Genomic DNA, 15866 nt, shown 5'->3' with positions numbered 1-15866 from the left:
ACCTGTACCAGACCCTTTATTTCAACAGGCCTCAGTTTTCTCTTTCATTAAATAAGTGTTTGGCCTGACTTGGAATGATCGGGAAGGTCCTTCCCATGGTAACTCCTTGTGACTTTATGACCCATTACAGCCACAAGGGGAAGAATCTCCCAGAAACATTGACGAATTGTAATATTTCAAAATTCAAATTATTTAGTATTCTTCCCAAGTTCCTGACTAGTACCTTTTTTTATGTAGGAGGCTGAAAGGCCCATGTTTACGTTGCAGAACATTGCCCTTTTCTGAGCAGAGTGCAAGGCACATGGAAGATACCCCCAATAAACAATTGCTGGGTTTGTTTCAGCTGTGAGAGACATTAGTGTGTTAAGGGATTATTCTTGGACTTGATCTGATCCTCTGCTGATGTCAGAAAAGCAGTTGAAACAACTCTCGCCATATCAGAAGTAAACTCTTGAATGGATGATCACAGAAACCATTATATACACTCAGGGAACATTTATTGAGGTCCTGACATTTGCTTGGCAGGCATGGTATTAAGCCCCGAGAACATAAAGTAAGTAAAAATAGGTATCCCCAATGCCAGCTTCCACAGTAGTAGAGAAGATGGGCATTACGACTTAGTACAGACAGGTATTACTCCAGTATTACATATCAAGTGACTGTCCTTTAAATCATTGTTAAAAGTAAAATTGTGTTTTTAAAAAATGTCCAAATCAGTAAAAGCACCTACAAAAAACGGAAAGATAATAGGACTTACCCCAACTTCCCCTCCCCCAACTTAAGGTTCTTTCTTTTGAAGTAAGATGACAAATTCTCATCTGGTTTCTTCATGTTTCCCTTGTTCAGGTCCAAAGAACAGGGACATTTCAGCTAGTCTCAACAACCATGACAGGAGGGAGGGACATAGGCAATCTCTAAGGACACTGCAGCTCCAAGTATTTAGGAATTTATAGATCAAAGTCATTTTTAGTCAGTTTTGCTGAGGTAGCAAAGACCTCATTTCACCCACCCTTAAAATGCTGTACTTGGCTTCATAAGGAGAACACTCCATTTCAAAGGTTTTATTTTGGAGTACAGTGTGACCTCAGGTTGGTAAGGATCTGCTCAATCTGAGTTTGAACAGATGGTTAGTAGTGAAAAATCTGACTTATTTGGTATTTAGACATCCCATTAAAATGAATGATAACAATTCTCACTGCCTGCAACTGATGGATTTTAGCCATTGTTATAAATTCTTCTCCATAATAATAATTGCTACTGTTTATTAGAGTGTAATGTTCCAGACAATGCCATAGGTATTTAAAATCATCTTATTTAATCTTTACAGTAATACTATGAGAGAGAGATTATTATTCCCCATTTTACTTGTGAAGAACCTAAGACTGCAGGTGGCTAAATATCTTATCCATATATGCTGTCTATGCGTCAGGATTTGAATTCTGGTCATTCTGACTCTAGAGTCTAAGTCCAATTCACCACTTTTCCCCCTGCTCTCACATACTTATAGCTAACATCATGCCTGTGCTTTTTAATGCCTGGGCTACAGGACAGGTTGGGTAGATGAGGGTTGTGCCTGTGAGGGCACGTGAAGGAGGAGAGACTTTGGAGCTTAAACAGCAGAACCGAAGATAGTAACTGAAAGATACCACGTCAGACCCTATAAAGTGAAAGTGCAGATGAAGAGGTAAATAAATCAGGCCTTGAGATGTCGCTACTACTACTGCCCCAACTACTGCCTCCCTGGTCTCCTCCTGAACAAATCAGAATCTTCAGAGTAGGATCTAAGGATTTGTATTTTTCACAAGCCCTGTGCAGATGATTCTCATATGCCCAAATGCTAGTTGGATACCAAAAGGTATGTGGAGAGAGTAAAGTGGATGAAATAGGATTTGGAATCTAAACCCAGGAGTGCTGAGTATGTTGAGGGCTGTTCCTTTTCTGAAGAACAGAGCTAAACATCAGTGAACAAAACAGACAGTGGTGAGGGTCTAGTGATTACAGATTTGGAGTGTTATTCATTCTTAATTTTTAAACCCTTTTCTGGCTATTTGTGGAAAATAAATTGACCTTTTTCTCTCACATTTTATGTGTATGAAGTGGGCCTAGCTTAAATGACCTGGTACACAAAGAGGTTGTGTTGTAAGTAGACTGGTATGATTTCACTTACTTTTTGAGCACAATATTAATTTTAAGCAAAAAGACATGGTTACTCAGCTTAACTTCTAAGTATCTTATTAATTAATTCTTTTAATTATTCTATCTAGTTTCATTAAATCTTTAATTCCACAACACTTATTTTCTAGGTTTCTAACAGTGGTGGAATGTGATATTTTGGGAAGATGGTAGTATTTTAGGGTTGTTTTGTGTGTGTGTGCATTGTGTTTAATGCTCCAGATAAGCAGTTACTGTGAGTGACTCTGGAGGTGTGGTTATATCTTATGGTTTGTAAATATTTTAAACTTGCTAGCGGTAATTTTTTTCTAAAACCTTGAGTGATAAGAAGATGATATGGAAGTGAATCAGTGGGAAGACAATCCAGAAGTTAATACTGAGTCTGGTGATGGGGCTCTCCTGAGGTCTTTTCATCTACAGCAATTATTATGACATCATTTTTTGCCTTTTCCGTATTGTCTAACCTCTCTACTACCTAAGAAATATTTTTGGCAGGACATAAATCCATGCAAATGACTGAGAATGGCTTTACCTTAACATGGCAATTCATCCTTAAAAAAAAAAAAAATCTTTGATTCTACTTCTTTTCCAGAGTATTTGTTTCTGCTCTACCAAAGCCTCCTGTTTGAGGTTTAGTTGCTCAATTTCCCACCCTATCTTACCCTCTCTGTTTGCATGTAGACTAACAGTTTTGAGTAGGAGGGGGTGAGAACAGGGTGATTTGACCAAACAAAATAGCACAGTTGGGGTAACTTTTCAGGTGCTTGCCTCTTGGTTTAAGGTTTTAGATATACCCAGCCTACAAAGGAATTTGTAGATTTCAAAGGGCAGTTTAGAAAGGAAAAGTGATGTGCAAGTGTCAAATAATTCACACAAGTTGGGTTCTTCATTAAAGACCCCGGAAAGGGCTTCCCTGGTGGTGCAGTGGTTGAGAGTCCACCTGCCGATGCAGGGCACACGGGTTCGTGCCCCGGTCCGGGAAGATCCCACGTGCCGCGAAGCGGCTGGGCCCGTGAGACATGGCCGCTGAGCCTGCGTGTCCACAACAGTGAGAGGGTTGCGTACCGCAAAAAAAAAAAAAAAAAGACCCTGGAAAAAACTTGAGTGCTTGTTAACTTTTCCAAGAAGACATTGACTAAGATCACATCACCACTATGATCATGGAAGTCCAACCAAAAAAAAGTATTCATCAAAAAGCAGAAACAGAACCAGAAATACCATCCCACTCATGTTTAAGAACACAGTGCTCATCTTCCACAAATACATTTTGCACTTCTAGGTTAGAAAGATGTGAGTTAAGGAGGCCCCAATGGAAGGGCATCTGAAACACTGCTGGGATGGAGTGCTATCATTGAAGGAGGCTCTCTTTTTGAATGCTGAAGAATCTCTAGTTTAAACCTGTGGAATCATGGATGAAGCCAGCCAAGGATTATTCACCCACATTCTTGTGAATTTGAATGAGTGGTAATGCGTTAGAGTCCTAAAAATTTCTGGACGAATATCACCCTCCCCTCACCCCTCCTCCCCACCCCTCATTATAGCAATTGGGAGGTTTTGGAGTTTATCCATAATCTCGTGTGGTTGATGTCAGGGGTGGAAGCCATATCCTTCCACAGCAAGCCCTTGTCTCTACTGTCAAATCGAGTATGGGCTCAGGTGGCCCGGCCTGCTCAGCTCTGTTGTTCAGTGCTCTGATATTATATCACTCTTTGTTGCTATCCTGCCAAGTTCTTCCAAGATGTAGGACTTTGCTTTCCATTTTAGAAAATTATTGGTTAATAGAATCCACTGCCTGTTCAACTCCGTGAATTAACAGATGTTTATTGAACAGGTTTATATACTTATTATTACATACAAAAGAGCTCACGTTAGATTCATGATTTTTAAGAGTGTCGTGTGTGTGTGTGTATATATATATATATATATATTTTTTTTTTTGGATTAGATGCTGTTTTTGATGCTGGCCTTGAGCCAAATCATTTTGCTGAGCAAACTTTCAGAGCCCTTTTCTCTGTAGGGGAGTATTACATGTAAATTCTCTGTGTTAAACAGCTTTACAGGTATCTGGTAACTTTCTGTAGTTATTCCTTTAATGAACAGAAGCAGTGGGGCTGCCCCACTGGGGCTACTGTGGTTGCGGTGATTTTTCTGGTATTTCTTTTGAAGAGGTTGTTTTAGGAAATGTGTTTTAAGGCACAGACCAGTCTTAGGTGGTAATCCTACCAGGTCACCCATTTAAATTTCCAGAAAAGGCTCAAATTATATAAAATAACCAATGAAAAACCAATAATTGGTTTCTTGGTGTTCTGCTTCTCAAATTTTCTACTGAAGTACCTGAATAGCAGAAGAAGGTAAAATCATTTTCTTGTCAAGTCATGGGTCATAGGCCAAATTGTGCTTCCAGAAAGCTCAGTTTTGTTGAAGTTTCCAGAATGCTTGATCTTAAAAATCTATTTGAATATTATATTCTATTCCATAATATATGCCTCTTTTTTTTTAAAATTGAGGTAAAAATGACATACAGTATAATGTATAGATCTTAAGTATAGAGTTTGGTGAGTATTGACACAAGCATACAGTGGTGTAATTTACACACGTATCAAGAATATACCTACATGTTTTAACATAGAAGTAGTGTTTGAAGTTATTTTCCATCAAGAAAATTCATGACCCCCCCCCAAAAAAAAAAGAAAAAGAAAATTCATTCCCTAAGACTATCTGCCTTTTTAATTTTGTGTCTTCTACTTGTTATACCACTCTGTATTCTCTTGGGGTGATGGCAGTGGACATGGCATGATTATTCTGTTTTGAGAAGTGTGGGCCTCATCAAGATAACTCTGCAAAATGGCTAGGCATCTTAATGGATTTTCTTTAAAGTCTAGCTAGAGAAGTTGGTTGATGTCCATTGTTTACCTAAACACCAAAAAATTCTGACTGCTCTAATTGCAAATGGTTTACCAAGTCAAGCAATAGATCTATGATCAGGAAATTAAACAATAAACACTTTCATTGTTTTTTCTGATAATCTATTTTATAATAGGGCCTTATTCACGTGTATATGTGATCTGCCATTTAGTTCCTTTAACATTCTTTCCAGATAACATTTGACACTCTTTCCTTTGCAGTAGTCACCTTGTAGGAATCCCACTGATGATCCACTCCCAGCTTTTTATTCTCATTTCTTGAATTCTTTCTTGAACATTGCCTGCAACTATAACTGAGTGCTTGTACTTTGTTTTCCTCCAGAATTCTTTCAGAGAGCAGATATTATATCTCTCTTTCAGTAGAGACCAAGGTGTAATTATTTTAGCTACTGCAACGAACAATACATTAAGCCCACTAGATTGATTTCAATTGTAGGTATTGGTCGTAGGTAATATAAGAGATATAAAGTTGGATAAGGGATAGACCCTATGCTCAAGTAATGTTTAGTAATATTAGGGGAGCTGATCATGGTAACTAATTCTTATTAAAAGTTTTTTATGTGCTATGTACTGTTCTGAGCATAGCACATATATTTCCTGATTTTATCTCCACAATTATCATTTAGTCTAATTAATAATGTACATGTTTTATACATTAAGTTGTGTGTCTTAGGTCAAGTTTCTTAGAAGCAGAGCCTGAGACGCAAAGTCTTGCGAAGGTGATTTATTGAGGGAGGGCTCAGCAGGAACCTGAGCAGGGGAGCGAAGCAGGATGGGGAGGGCAGTGGTCTCATTGATACCTGAAAATGCATATTCTCAGGTCTCACTCAGGAACCCTGACTCAGGAACTCAGGGGAGTCGGGCAGCATCCTGCAGTTCAACTAGTCTTTCAGGTGGTTCTGATTGACACTAAAATTTGAGAGCCGCTTAGATAGAGAAAAAAACAGGTAAAGATTTGGGTTTTGCTAAAAATGTAGCCTCAGTGGGATCCTTTGAGGAGTTTTGGAGCGGGAATGGCAACATAGAGGGCCAGTCAGACATTCGCTGTGGGGGACTGCCTTGGGGGACAGACAGTGAGGGGAGGGGTATAATCTCCCAGAATCTCTGGAAAAGGTAGGTCTTGTGCAGCTCTGAGCCCTTAGCATTCCACACTTCCAGCAGCTGGGCAGTGGGTTTGCTGGCCTGAAGGGGGGTCTAGGTGGGGCATCCCGGTGTCCATTACACTAAGGTACAGGGGAGTTAAGTAACTAGCTCAGAGTCCCACAGCTAGTAATGGGATTTGAACTCAGGCAGTCTGGATCTAGAGTCCATCTTCCTAACCATTAGCTGTAGTGTCTCGTGTGGTCAGAACAATATAGAAATAACAACATGGGGGCTTCTCTGGTGGCGCAGTGGTTGAGAGTACGCCTGCCGATGCAGGGGACACGGGTTCGTGCCCCGGTCTGGGAAGATCCCACATGCCACTGAGCGGCTGGGCCCGTGAGCCATGGCCGCTGAGCCTGTGAGTCCGCAGCCTGTGCTCCGCAACGGGAGAGGCCACAGCAGTGAGAGGCCCGTGTACCGCAAAAAAAAAAAAAAAAAACCAAAAAAAAAAAAAACCTTTCTCTGTAAAGGGCCAGATAGAAATAACAACATGGACATAAATGAACAAGAGACAGTTTAGAGGAGGGAGTTGCTTTTGACTGAGGAAAACAGAAGCCCTCATGAAAGGGGTGTTATTTGATTTTGCCTTGACATAGGAGAGATCTGGACATGTATGTACAAATTTCTGTGAGAGGCTTTCTAGGTAGAAGGAATAGCCTGAGAAAAGGCATAGTGGCATGCAAATGTGGGTTGGTGTCTAGAAACCAGTTATTCTGCTGGGCTGCAATTTGGCTTATTAAAGAGTTCTGGGAGAAAAGTCGTTTCGTATTGGTTTGAGGCCAGGTCTTAGATATCCTTCGATGCCAGGCAATTGGCATCGAAGATTTTTAATCCGGGAAGAACATAGTCAGAACGATATTATAGAAAGATCAACAACCTAATAAAAATGGGTGAAAGATTGAATAGACATTTCATCAAAGAAGATAGGTGATGGCTACAAAGCACATGGAAAATATTCAACATTGTTAGTCATTAGGGAAATGCACATTAGAACCACAACGAGATACCATTACACACCTATTAAAGTGGCTAAAATTAAAAAGACTGATCATATCCAGTGTAGAGAAACTAGAACTCTCATAGACTACAGGTGAGAAAGTAAAATGGTAGAACCACTTTGAAGATAGTTTGGCAGTTTCTTAAAAAGTTAAACCTACACTTACCACTGATCTAGTCATTTTCCTCTTACAGTATTTATCCAAGTCAGAGAAAGTGTATGTCCATACAGAGATGCATACATGAATGTTCATTGTAGATTTATTTGTAATATCCAAAATATCCATCAGCAAATGAATGGATAAATGATGGTCTATGCATACAATGAACTATTATTCAGCAATAAAAAGGAAAGAACTATTGATCCACCCATCAACATTGGTGAATCTCAAAATAATTATGCTGATTGAAAAGCCCAGACAAAAAAGAGTACATACTGTATGATTCCATTTACATGAAATTCTAAAAAATACAAACTAATCTGTAGTCATAAGAAGCAGATAAGTGGTTGCTTTACAGTGGAGAGGAGTAGAGGGAGGGATTTCAGAGGCACAAGAAAAAATTGGGGGGATGACGGATCTGTTCATTGTCTTGAATGTGACTGTTTCATAGGATTATCAAACTTATCAAATTGTACACTTCAAATATATTCAGTTGATTGTGTGTCAATCATGCCTCAATAAAAAAAGAACATACAAGGGACTTCCCGGGTGGTCTAGTGACTAAGGCTCCACACTCGCAATGCAGGGGGCCGGGGTTCGAGCCCTGGTCAGGGAATTAGATTCCACGTGCCGCAACTAAGTGTTTGCTCCAACTAAAAGATCCCACATGCCGCAACTAAAGATCCTGCATGCAGCAACGAAGACCTGGCGCAGCCAAATAAATAAATAAAAACTGCAAATATTTAAAATACTTTAAAAAAAGAACAAACAAAAAAAAGAAGAAGAAAGATTAATATGACCACATATGTGTAGGGTGAATTTCAGGAGGAGAAACTGGGAATAAGCAGAAGCGAGACAAGTCTGGAGGCGGTGAATGTACATGGTAAACCAGGACCTGCTCTTGGCTGTGGGTGTGGAAAAGAAGAACTGGATAGAAAAGTTGCTATAGAGGAAGCAGTACAGGAGTTAGGGGAATAAAGGAGAAGAAGCTGGCCAAGAGGATGCTGGGGTTTTTCAAAAATGGATGGAGCTTCTGTGATGGAGGGTGTTTGAGAGTGAGCAGAGAAATTGCAGTTCAGGTTCAGGAGCATGGAATGTGGTAAGGGGCAACGATTGTGGAGATGTCAAGCAAGTAGTTGGAAATGCTGAACTAAAACTCAGGGATGGTTGTGTAGATTGAGAAGACTTCATTGTAGAGGCCATTATTGAGAGCCACAAGGTCTGATAATAAAATTGCCAAGGATGACAATAATAAGAGAGGGTCAGTGTCAGTTAGGATTAAAATTCTTTGTCTCAACTTCTTGTTCATTTTTTTTTTAATCCATTGACTCACATGGCCTCCAAATGAATAATGAAGTTACATTTTGCATATTAAATTGAGAGAAAGTTAAACCCTTTATTACTTTCTAACTTAGGGTAGGGTAGGGAAAAAAGAGGAAAAAAAAAACCCCTCTCAGAGAGGCAAAAGCAAACATGTCTTTTCAGCTCTTCCTAGGTAGTATTTTGACCTTTTATCACCTGTCTTCTTTTTTTCCAAAAGAGGTAATTAAATAGTTTAGCTTAAAAATCTTTCTTTCTTGCTCTTGCTATGGCATAGATATGTAAATAAAAGAAAAGGCAAGAATGTCAGCCAAGATACTAAGTAAAGTCGACTAGGAAGTGAGAGTAAGATTTCATTCTCATAAACCATGAGACTCAGATTTAGTTGTATTTCCAGTTGTTTCAGTTTAGATATGTGTAGTCAGTTACTTCAGAAAGAAGTGTTGTAAAAAGTCTGATTAATGGGGCTATAGAATGGCTTTATGTGCTGTAGCTTGTTCTCCTTATTCTGAGTTCAACTGTTTGTGATGTCAGAAAGCACTTCCACTTAAGGTCACTGCTTATTATTAACTAAAGAAAGATTTCGTAGGCCAAAAGTTTCTGGCATTTTTACTTGGCCAAGGAGTGAATTTGAGTTTATATCAGAACAAGCCAGTTGGACATTGTATTTTTCAAAAGGTAAAGCTGGGGAGAGTGAGACATCCCTGATCTCCAGCCACTAGATGCTAGTAGTACCATTCCCCTAGTCAGGACCATCAAAATGTCTCCTAGGGGCACAGTCACCTCTGGTGGAGAACTACTGTGCTAACCTAAGCAGATCAAGCAAAAATGTGAAAGTCTGCACATTTGTATCTTAGGTGTTGTAAGGTATGGAATAAATGGAATTTTGCCATTTAAGAAACCAATTTCTTGAACACTATGCTTGGGAAAGATTGTCCTGATTATATAGAATCCATTCCAAATCAGTGTACACTTTGATACAACCACTTAGGGGAACAGTTGGTCAGTATCTAGCAGAACTTGAGAAATATAGCAATTCTGCATCTAGTTATACCCTAGAGAAAGTCTCAAACATCTGCACAAGGATGTGTACAAGGATATTTATGGCAGAATTGTTTTGTAATAGAGAAAACTGGAAATAGCATTGTTGGATCAATCTCAAAAACAAAGTTGATAGAAAACAAAACATAGGAGAATTTTTACTTTATATCTTCTGTATATGTTTTAGAAAAAAGCAAAACAATGATATATACATTGTTTAGCTCAAATTCATGACAGTATTCACTTCTGAGGAGGAAGGGATGAAGCTGAATGGGACCAGGAAGAGAAAAATGGAGGATGTCAATTTTATTTACATCTTTTTGTTTATTTTTTTAAAAAGGGCTGAAGTTATACTACAGAATGGTAAATTTCAGTGGGTAGGTTCTTGCGTATTTATTATTTATCATCTTTGCATTTTTCTTTATTCTTTTCAAATGAAACATAAAAGAGACACTTTAATACTTCACAGTGTAAATTGATATCTTGAGTTCATTATGGGATGCATTGAATTGTAGCTTTTCTGAAATATCTTTTTGCTGTAGCTTTAATTTTCAGTGACATGTTTGAAGAAAGTGATTGTGCTGTGTGCTATTTCCTAGTCACATTTCCATGCACTAAGCCATGGTTTCATGATTTGTCCTTGCACAAACATGTGTAGATCTCGATTCTCACACGTTGAAATAAACGCAGCTGTGTTTATTTCAATGAGATTACATTCAAATAAACACACATGTGATCCCTTATGAGTGTGAACCCATAAAACACTTGTTGATTTGGTTCTGAAATTGTGTGTTCAAATAAACACACTTGTTCTAAGGAAAGTTTCGCTTTACTCAAACGTTCATGCTTTGAACATGTGTTTTATAGAAGGCAGATGTGGACCTGAGTGTCTAAAAAGAATAATAGTTCTTTAGAGTCTGTCATTGCTTTAGACAAACGCAGGGTTTATTTAATGGGCAATTTTTTAGTATGTTGGTAGTTGTCTTGGGTAAGTAATTAATTAAAAATAATGTTTGAATATCACATTTTATGTAATTCATTTATTTTAATTAATTTATTTATTTGGATGCACCACTCAGCTTGTGGAATCTTAGTTCCCTCACCAGGGATTGAACCTGGGAAATTTAATATCCTCGGCAGTGAAAAGTGCCGAGTCCTAACCACTGGACCACCAGGGAACTCCCGGAATTCATTTACTATTGACAGATTGACTGAATGTAATAGAATTTTAAATAAATTTTATAATATGTTAAATATATTTGTGAGTATATTTTTAAGAAATATTAATGAAAAATTAAAAAGTGAAGGAGCTTTTTATATTTTGGAAACTGCTTCTTGTTTAATTAGACTTGTAAATCTGTGTTTTTACATTTTAAATTTTAGAATGAAAATAGAGAAAAGCTTCAAAGCGAGAAGAGTACTATGCACATTTCTATTTCTGCTGAAATGACTATAGGTAACCTGCAAAGAAATGAGTTAACATGCTTCAGCCTTCTATAAAATATTTTAATGAAGTGGAATGTAACTTATAAAGTACCAGTATTTGAGGGTTTTTCCTTAACAAATGAACCATAAGATTATAGCAGCCTGAGGTCTTTTTTTTCCCTCCAAAATAGGGGGGGGCATGGTGGATTTTTATATGTGCTATTGTGCAGATATTTAGGAAGTAGACAGACTGACATCTGTTTTTGACCTGAAAGCCTGTTATTTTACTGTCCATGTAAGGTTTTTGGTTTAGAAGTTTTGTCAGCCCCACAGCTTTGGGCTCTACAGCTTCTCCTCCTTGATGTATAGCAAGAGTGTGTGTGTGTGTGTGTGTGTGTGTGAGTGAGAGAGAGAGAGAGAGAGAGAGAGAGAGAGAGTGGCAGGTTGTTGATGGCGTGATGGAGTGTCTGGACATCTTTGGTCCGTCTCCTTTGCCCAGTTAGAGCCTTAGTGTTTGTGACCTAAAGGGCCCTTCCCTGCATCCTTCTCAAGACCCATGGAACTTGCTCACCACATCTGTGAAGCTCAGTGTGGCTTTCAGCTCCATCTCTCAGGACCAGACACAAGGTGCTATCCTCAACTTGGTGCCACAATGGATATATAAGTATCTCTCCACAAAGCCTGTAATTCTTTCATTAAACCCCCATTTTCTGGTCAGTCATTGCTGGATTTGGCCTTTTAAGAATTTCTATCCAGGTATTTCAGAAGGTTAAATATCTTTATGTGCATAAATTCCTTAAATTCCTTAAATATAAACTATTATAGAGAAAATAAAATTTTATAAAGTTTCAAAGGTTAATGTTTCCATTTCAGAGGTAATGCATGAATACATTTTCTTTGCCAAAACCCGATACATTTGAGAATAACTATAATCCTGTTTTATTTTTCCTACTATTTACTAATTTCTGAAGTTATTTTAATTTAAAATAAAAAGTGTTTTAGTTGCTTGCTGGCTTACATGTTTAGAGCCTTGCTTCTCTCTCTCGAAAGGAAGCTTCATGAGAACAGGGCCCTTTGTTTTGCTTGCTCCATATACCTAGTGCTTATAACAGGGTCTGGCACATATTGAACACTCAATAAATGTTTGTGAATGAATGCTGAATGAATAAAAGATAAGAAGAAATTTCCTTTTGACTTTCATTCCTAGTCTTAATGTTTGCTGTCAGCCCCACCAGTTCCCCAGGCTAGCTACTTTATCAGTTAGGTGTGTTTTCTTTTAACTTTATTTATAATGCCATTTCCCAGGGGACACTGACAGTTTTTATGTAGTCAACTTTGTCAATCTTTTCCTTCTTGCTTTTCTTTTTGTACTTTAAGAAGGTCTTTCCTACCCCAGTGTCATTGATATACTCCCTTATATATTCTTTTATACATGTATGTGTTTGATTCTCATGTTTAAGCCTTTTAAAAAGTCTGTCTGAAATTTATTGTTAATATTGTGAGGTGGAGATCAATCTTTTTACCCCTCTTCTCCCGTCACCCCCCACCCCCAAACACACACACACACACAACTGGTTGTCCTAGCTCCATCTGTAGAATAGTGTGTGCTTTTTCTAACTAATTTGAAATGCTTTAATCATGTACAAATATTTTGGAACTTAAATACTGTGTTCTATTGATGTATTTTTCTATTTCTGTGGAAATGATAGATTGAATTATATAGTTTTAAAATACCTCTCTTACTGGTTTTATTAGTTTGTTAGTTTATTCTCTTGGAGATTTTCTTACATAAAGTCAAATCATTAAGTCACTAATGAATGATAGTTGTGTTGCCTTGTCCAGTGTTTTCCTTTTTCCGTTTTTCTTTCTTTTTATTTTTGCTTTTGGTTAATGCATTGACTAGTACCTCTGGTACAATGCTGATTACTCCTGGTGAATAGTGTACATCCTTTCTTGTATATATATCTAGATATTTTATTTATTTATTTATTTATTGGCCACGCCACATGGCATGTGGAATCTTAGTTCCCAGACCAGAGCTCAAACTCGTGCCCCCTACTCTATTAGAAGTGTGAAATCTTAACCACTGGACCACCAGGGAAGTCTCTATATTTACATATTTTAATGCATCTAATATTTGACTACTATGAATAGTGTCTTTATGTCCTTCTCTTAGATCTTTTTTTATCAGATTAAGGAAATTCTCTCCTATTCTTAGCTAAGACATTTTATCATGAATGTGTAGTAAAATAGTTTGTTGACCTGATCATGTCATTTTTTTCTTTTACCTCTTAATATAGTGAATTGCATTGATACATTTTCTGATGGCAATCATCCTTACATTTCTGGGCTAAACTCTATTTGATGTTATTCTTCGCATACCCTGTTTTATTCCATTTTTAAATTTTACTTAAGAATTTTACATCTACTTTGAAGTGTGACGGAACAATAATTTTTCTTTTCTTTGCTATTCTTACCTGGTTCTTGAATGGGGTTAAGTGAGCCTCACTTATGGAAGGGTTTGTTTCAGGTGAAAGTTGTTTATTTTGAATGCTTGTGTATTAGAGCTCCTATAAAACTCCCTCAGGCTAGTGCCTTTTTTGAGGATGTAGACCTTTGGCCAGTTGCTTTAATTTTTTTACCTCGGTTAGTGTGGTGTTGGTTTTTCTGCTTGTTCTTTGGTAAGTTTTGATAAGTTATAGTTTGTTAGGAAGCCATCCATTTCATATAGACTTTAAAGTTTTTGGTATGAAGTTGTTCTTAGTGTTTTCTTATAATGCTTAATTTTTCTCTGTCTCTAGTATTTCTCATTTATTAACTTTTATTATTAATTCTGTCTTTTTTGTTCTTGTTTTCTAGTGCTTGTTTTGAAATAATTCATTTATTTTCAAACTTTAATTGTTCTCTAAAATGTCATTTGTCTCACTATTTTCAATGAGTACCATGTTGGTGACATCTCACAGTTTTTCTTACGTAGTGTGGTCATTGTCAGTTTGAAATATAAAAAAATTGCACTTTGATTTGCTCTTTAACCAATACACTACTTTTTTTTTTTTTTTTTTTTTTTGCGGTACGCGGGCCTCTCACTGTTGTGGCCTCTCCCGTTGCGGAGCACAGGCTCCGGACCCGCAGGCTCAGCGGCCATGGCTCATGGGCCCAGCCGCTCCGCGGCATGTGGGATCTTCCCGGACCGGGGCACGAACCCATGTCCCCTGCATCGCCGGGTGGACTCTCAACCACTGCACCACCAGGGAAGCCCCAATACGCTACTTTTAGAAATAAAGTTCCCAGTTAAATTTTTTTGGCTGTCATTTTATTATTGATTTCTTTTGCATATTCTTTTTTTTAACCTTTTTTAAATTGAACTATAGTTAATTTACAGTGTATTAGTTTCAGGTGTGTAGCAAAGTGATTCAGTTATACACACACGCATATACACACATATTGTTTTTCTGATTCTTTTCCATTATAGGTTATTACAAGATATTGAATATAGTTCCCTGTGGTATACATTAGGTCCTTGTTTATTTTATATATAGTAGTGTGATATGTTAATCTCAAACTCCTAATTTATCTATTTTGTTTGTTAATTGATTTCATACCTTATTGTATTTAGGTTAATGAATGTGGCCTGCAGGATAACAATATTTAGGAATTTTTTTTTAAGTGAATGTTTTTTTTTAAAAAAATTATTTATTTATTTTAGTTTTGGCTGCATTGGGTCTTTGTTGCTGCACATGGGCTTTTCTCTAGTTGCGGTGAGCAGGGGCTACTCTTCATCGTGGTGCACAGGTGCCTCTTGTTGCAGGGCACGGCCTCTAGGCGCACGGGCTCAGTAGATGTGGCTCCCGGGCTCTGGAGTGCAGGCTCAGTAGTTGTGGCACATGGGCTTAGTTGCATTGCGGCATGTGGGATCTTCCCAGACCAGGGCTTGAACCTGTGTCCCCTGCATTGGCAGGTAGATTCTTAACCACTGCACCACCAGGAAAGCCCCAGGAATTGTTAATTTAGCCTTTGCTGTCCACTATATGATCAGTCTCTGAGTGTTTCATGTCTTCAAAAAGAATGTGATTTCTTTTCATGTGGAGTCCAGAGTGTTACATATGAAATGTCTGTTAGGTTAATATTATATCCATTAGGATAATTTGAATATGTTATTCCTATCCTTCATAACATTATTTTTCTTTTACTTTGTTATTTTCTGAGAGGGGTATTTTAAAGTCTGTCAGTGTGATTTGATTGTGATTTGTTAATTTCTGCTATTTGAAATGTTTTCTTTTTGTATTTCAAAAACTGTGTTGTTAAATGTATAAGAATCAGTGACTCTTATTCACTCTTGGAAGATTATTCTTTTTGGCAATGTAAATATTTCTTTTTCCCTTTTAATGATTTTTCTCCTTGATTTCTTTTTTGTCTGGTGTCACTGCTGCTATATGTACTTTCTCTTTCCATTTGCCTGCTGTATAGTTTCATATCCCTGAATTTTAAAACTTTATGTGTCATTTTGTTTTAAGATGTCTTTTATGGACGTGGACATAGATTTTTATTTTTTAATTTAGTCTGAGCATGTCTCTGACAGTGTGTTAATATTTACTGTGACTTACACCTGCTAATTTTTTTATATTACCCTCTCTTTGTTTCCATTTTCCATACTATCATTGGAATGATCACATTTCTTTGTTTT

The 15866-nt window shown here is 37.6% G+C and overlaps 1 protein-coding gene across 15 annotated transcripts in view; it reads left to right on the top strand.

The window, feature by feature from the left end:
• Window positions 1-15866, top strand: part of BBX (BBX high mobility group box domain containing) — a 280623-nt gene that overhangs the window by 28792 nt on the left and 235965 nt on the right. For 3 of the 15 annotated variants that reach the window (XM_033432227.2, XM_049710634.1, XM_049710638.1), the window contains one exon: window positions 11141-11213. The exons of the other annotated variants lie outside the window; for them this stretch is intronic. The gene's annotated coding sequence lies outside the window, so the exon portion shown is untranslated. The remainder of the gene's footprint in view (window positions 1-11140; window positions 11214-15866) is intronic. 15 annotated transcript variants of the gene reach the window in all.

Source organism: Orcinus orca, chromosome 5 (genome assembly GCF_937001465.1).
Source record: "Orcinus orca chromosome 5, mOrcOrc1.1, whole genome shotgun sequence".
Lineage (NCBI taxonomy): Eukaryota > Metazoa > Chordata > Mammalia > Artiodactyla > Delphinidae > Orcinus > Orcinus orca.
Note: the sequence above shows the minus strand (reverse complement) of the source record. Positions and strands in the feature narration are given on the sequence as shown.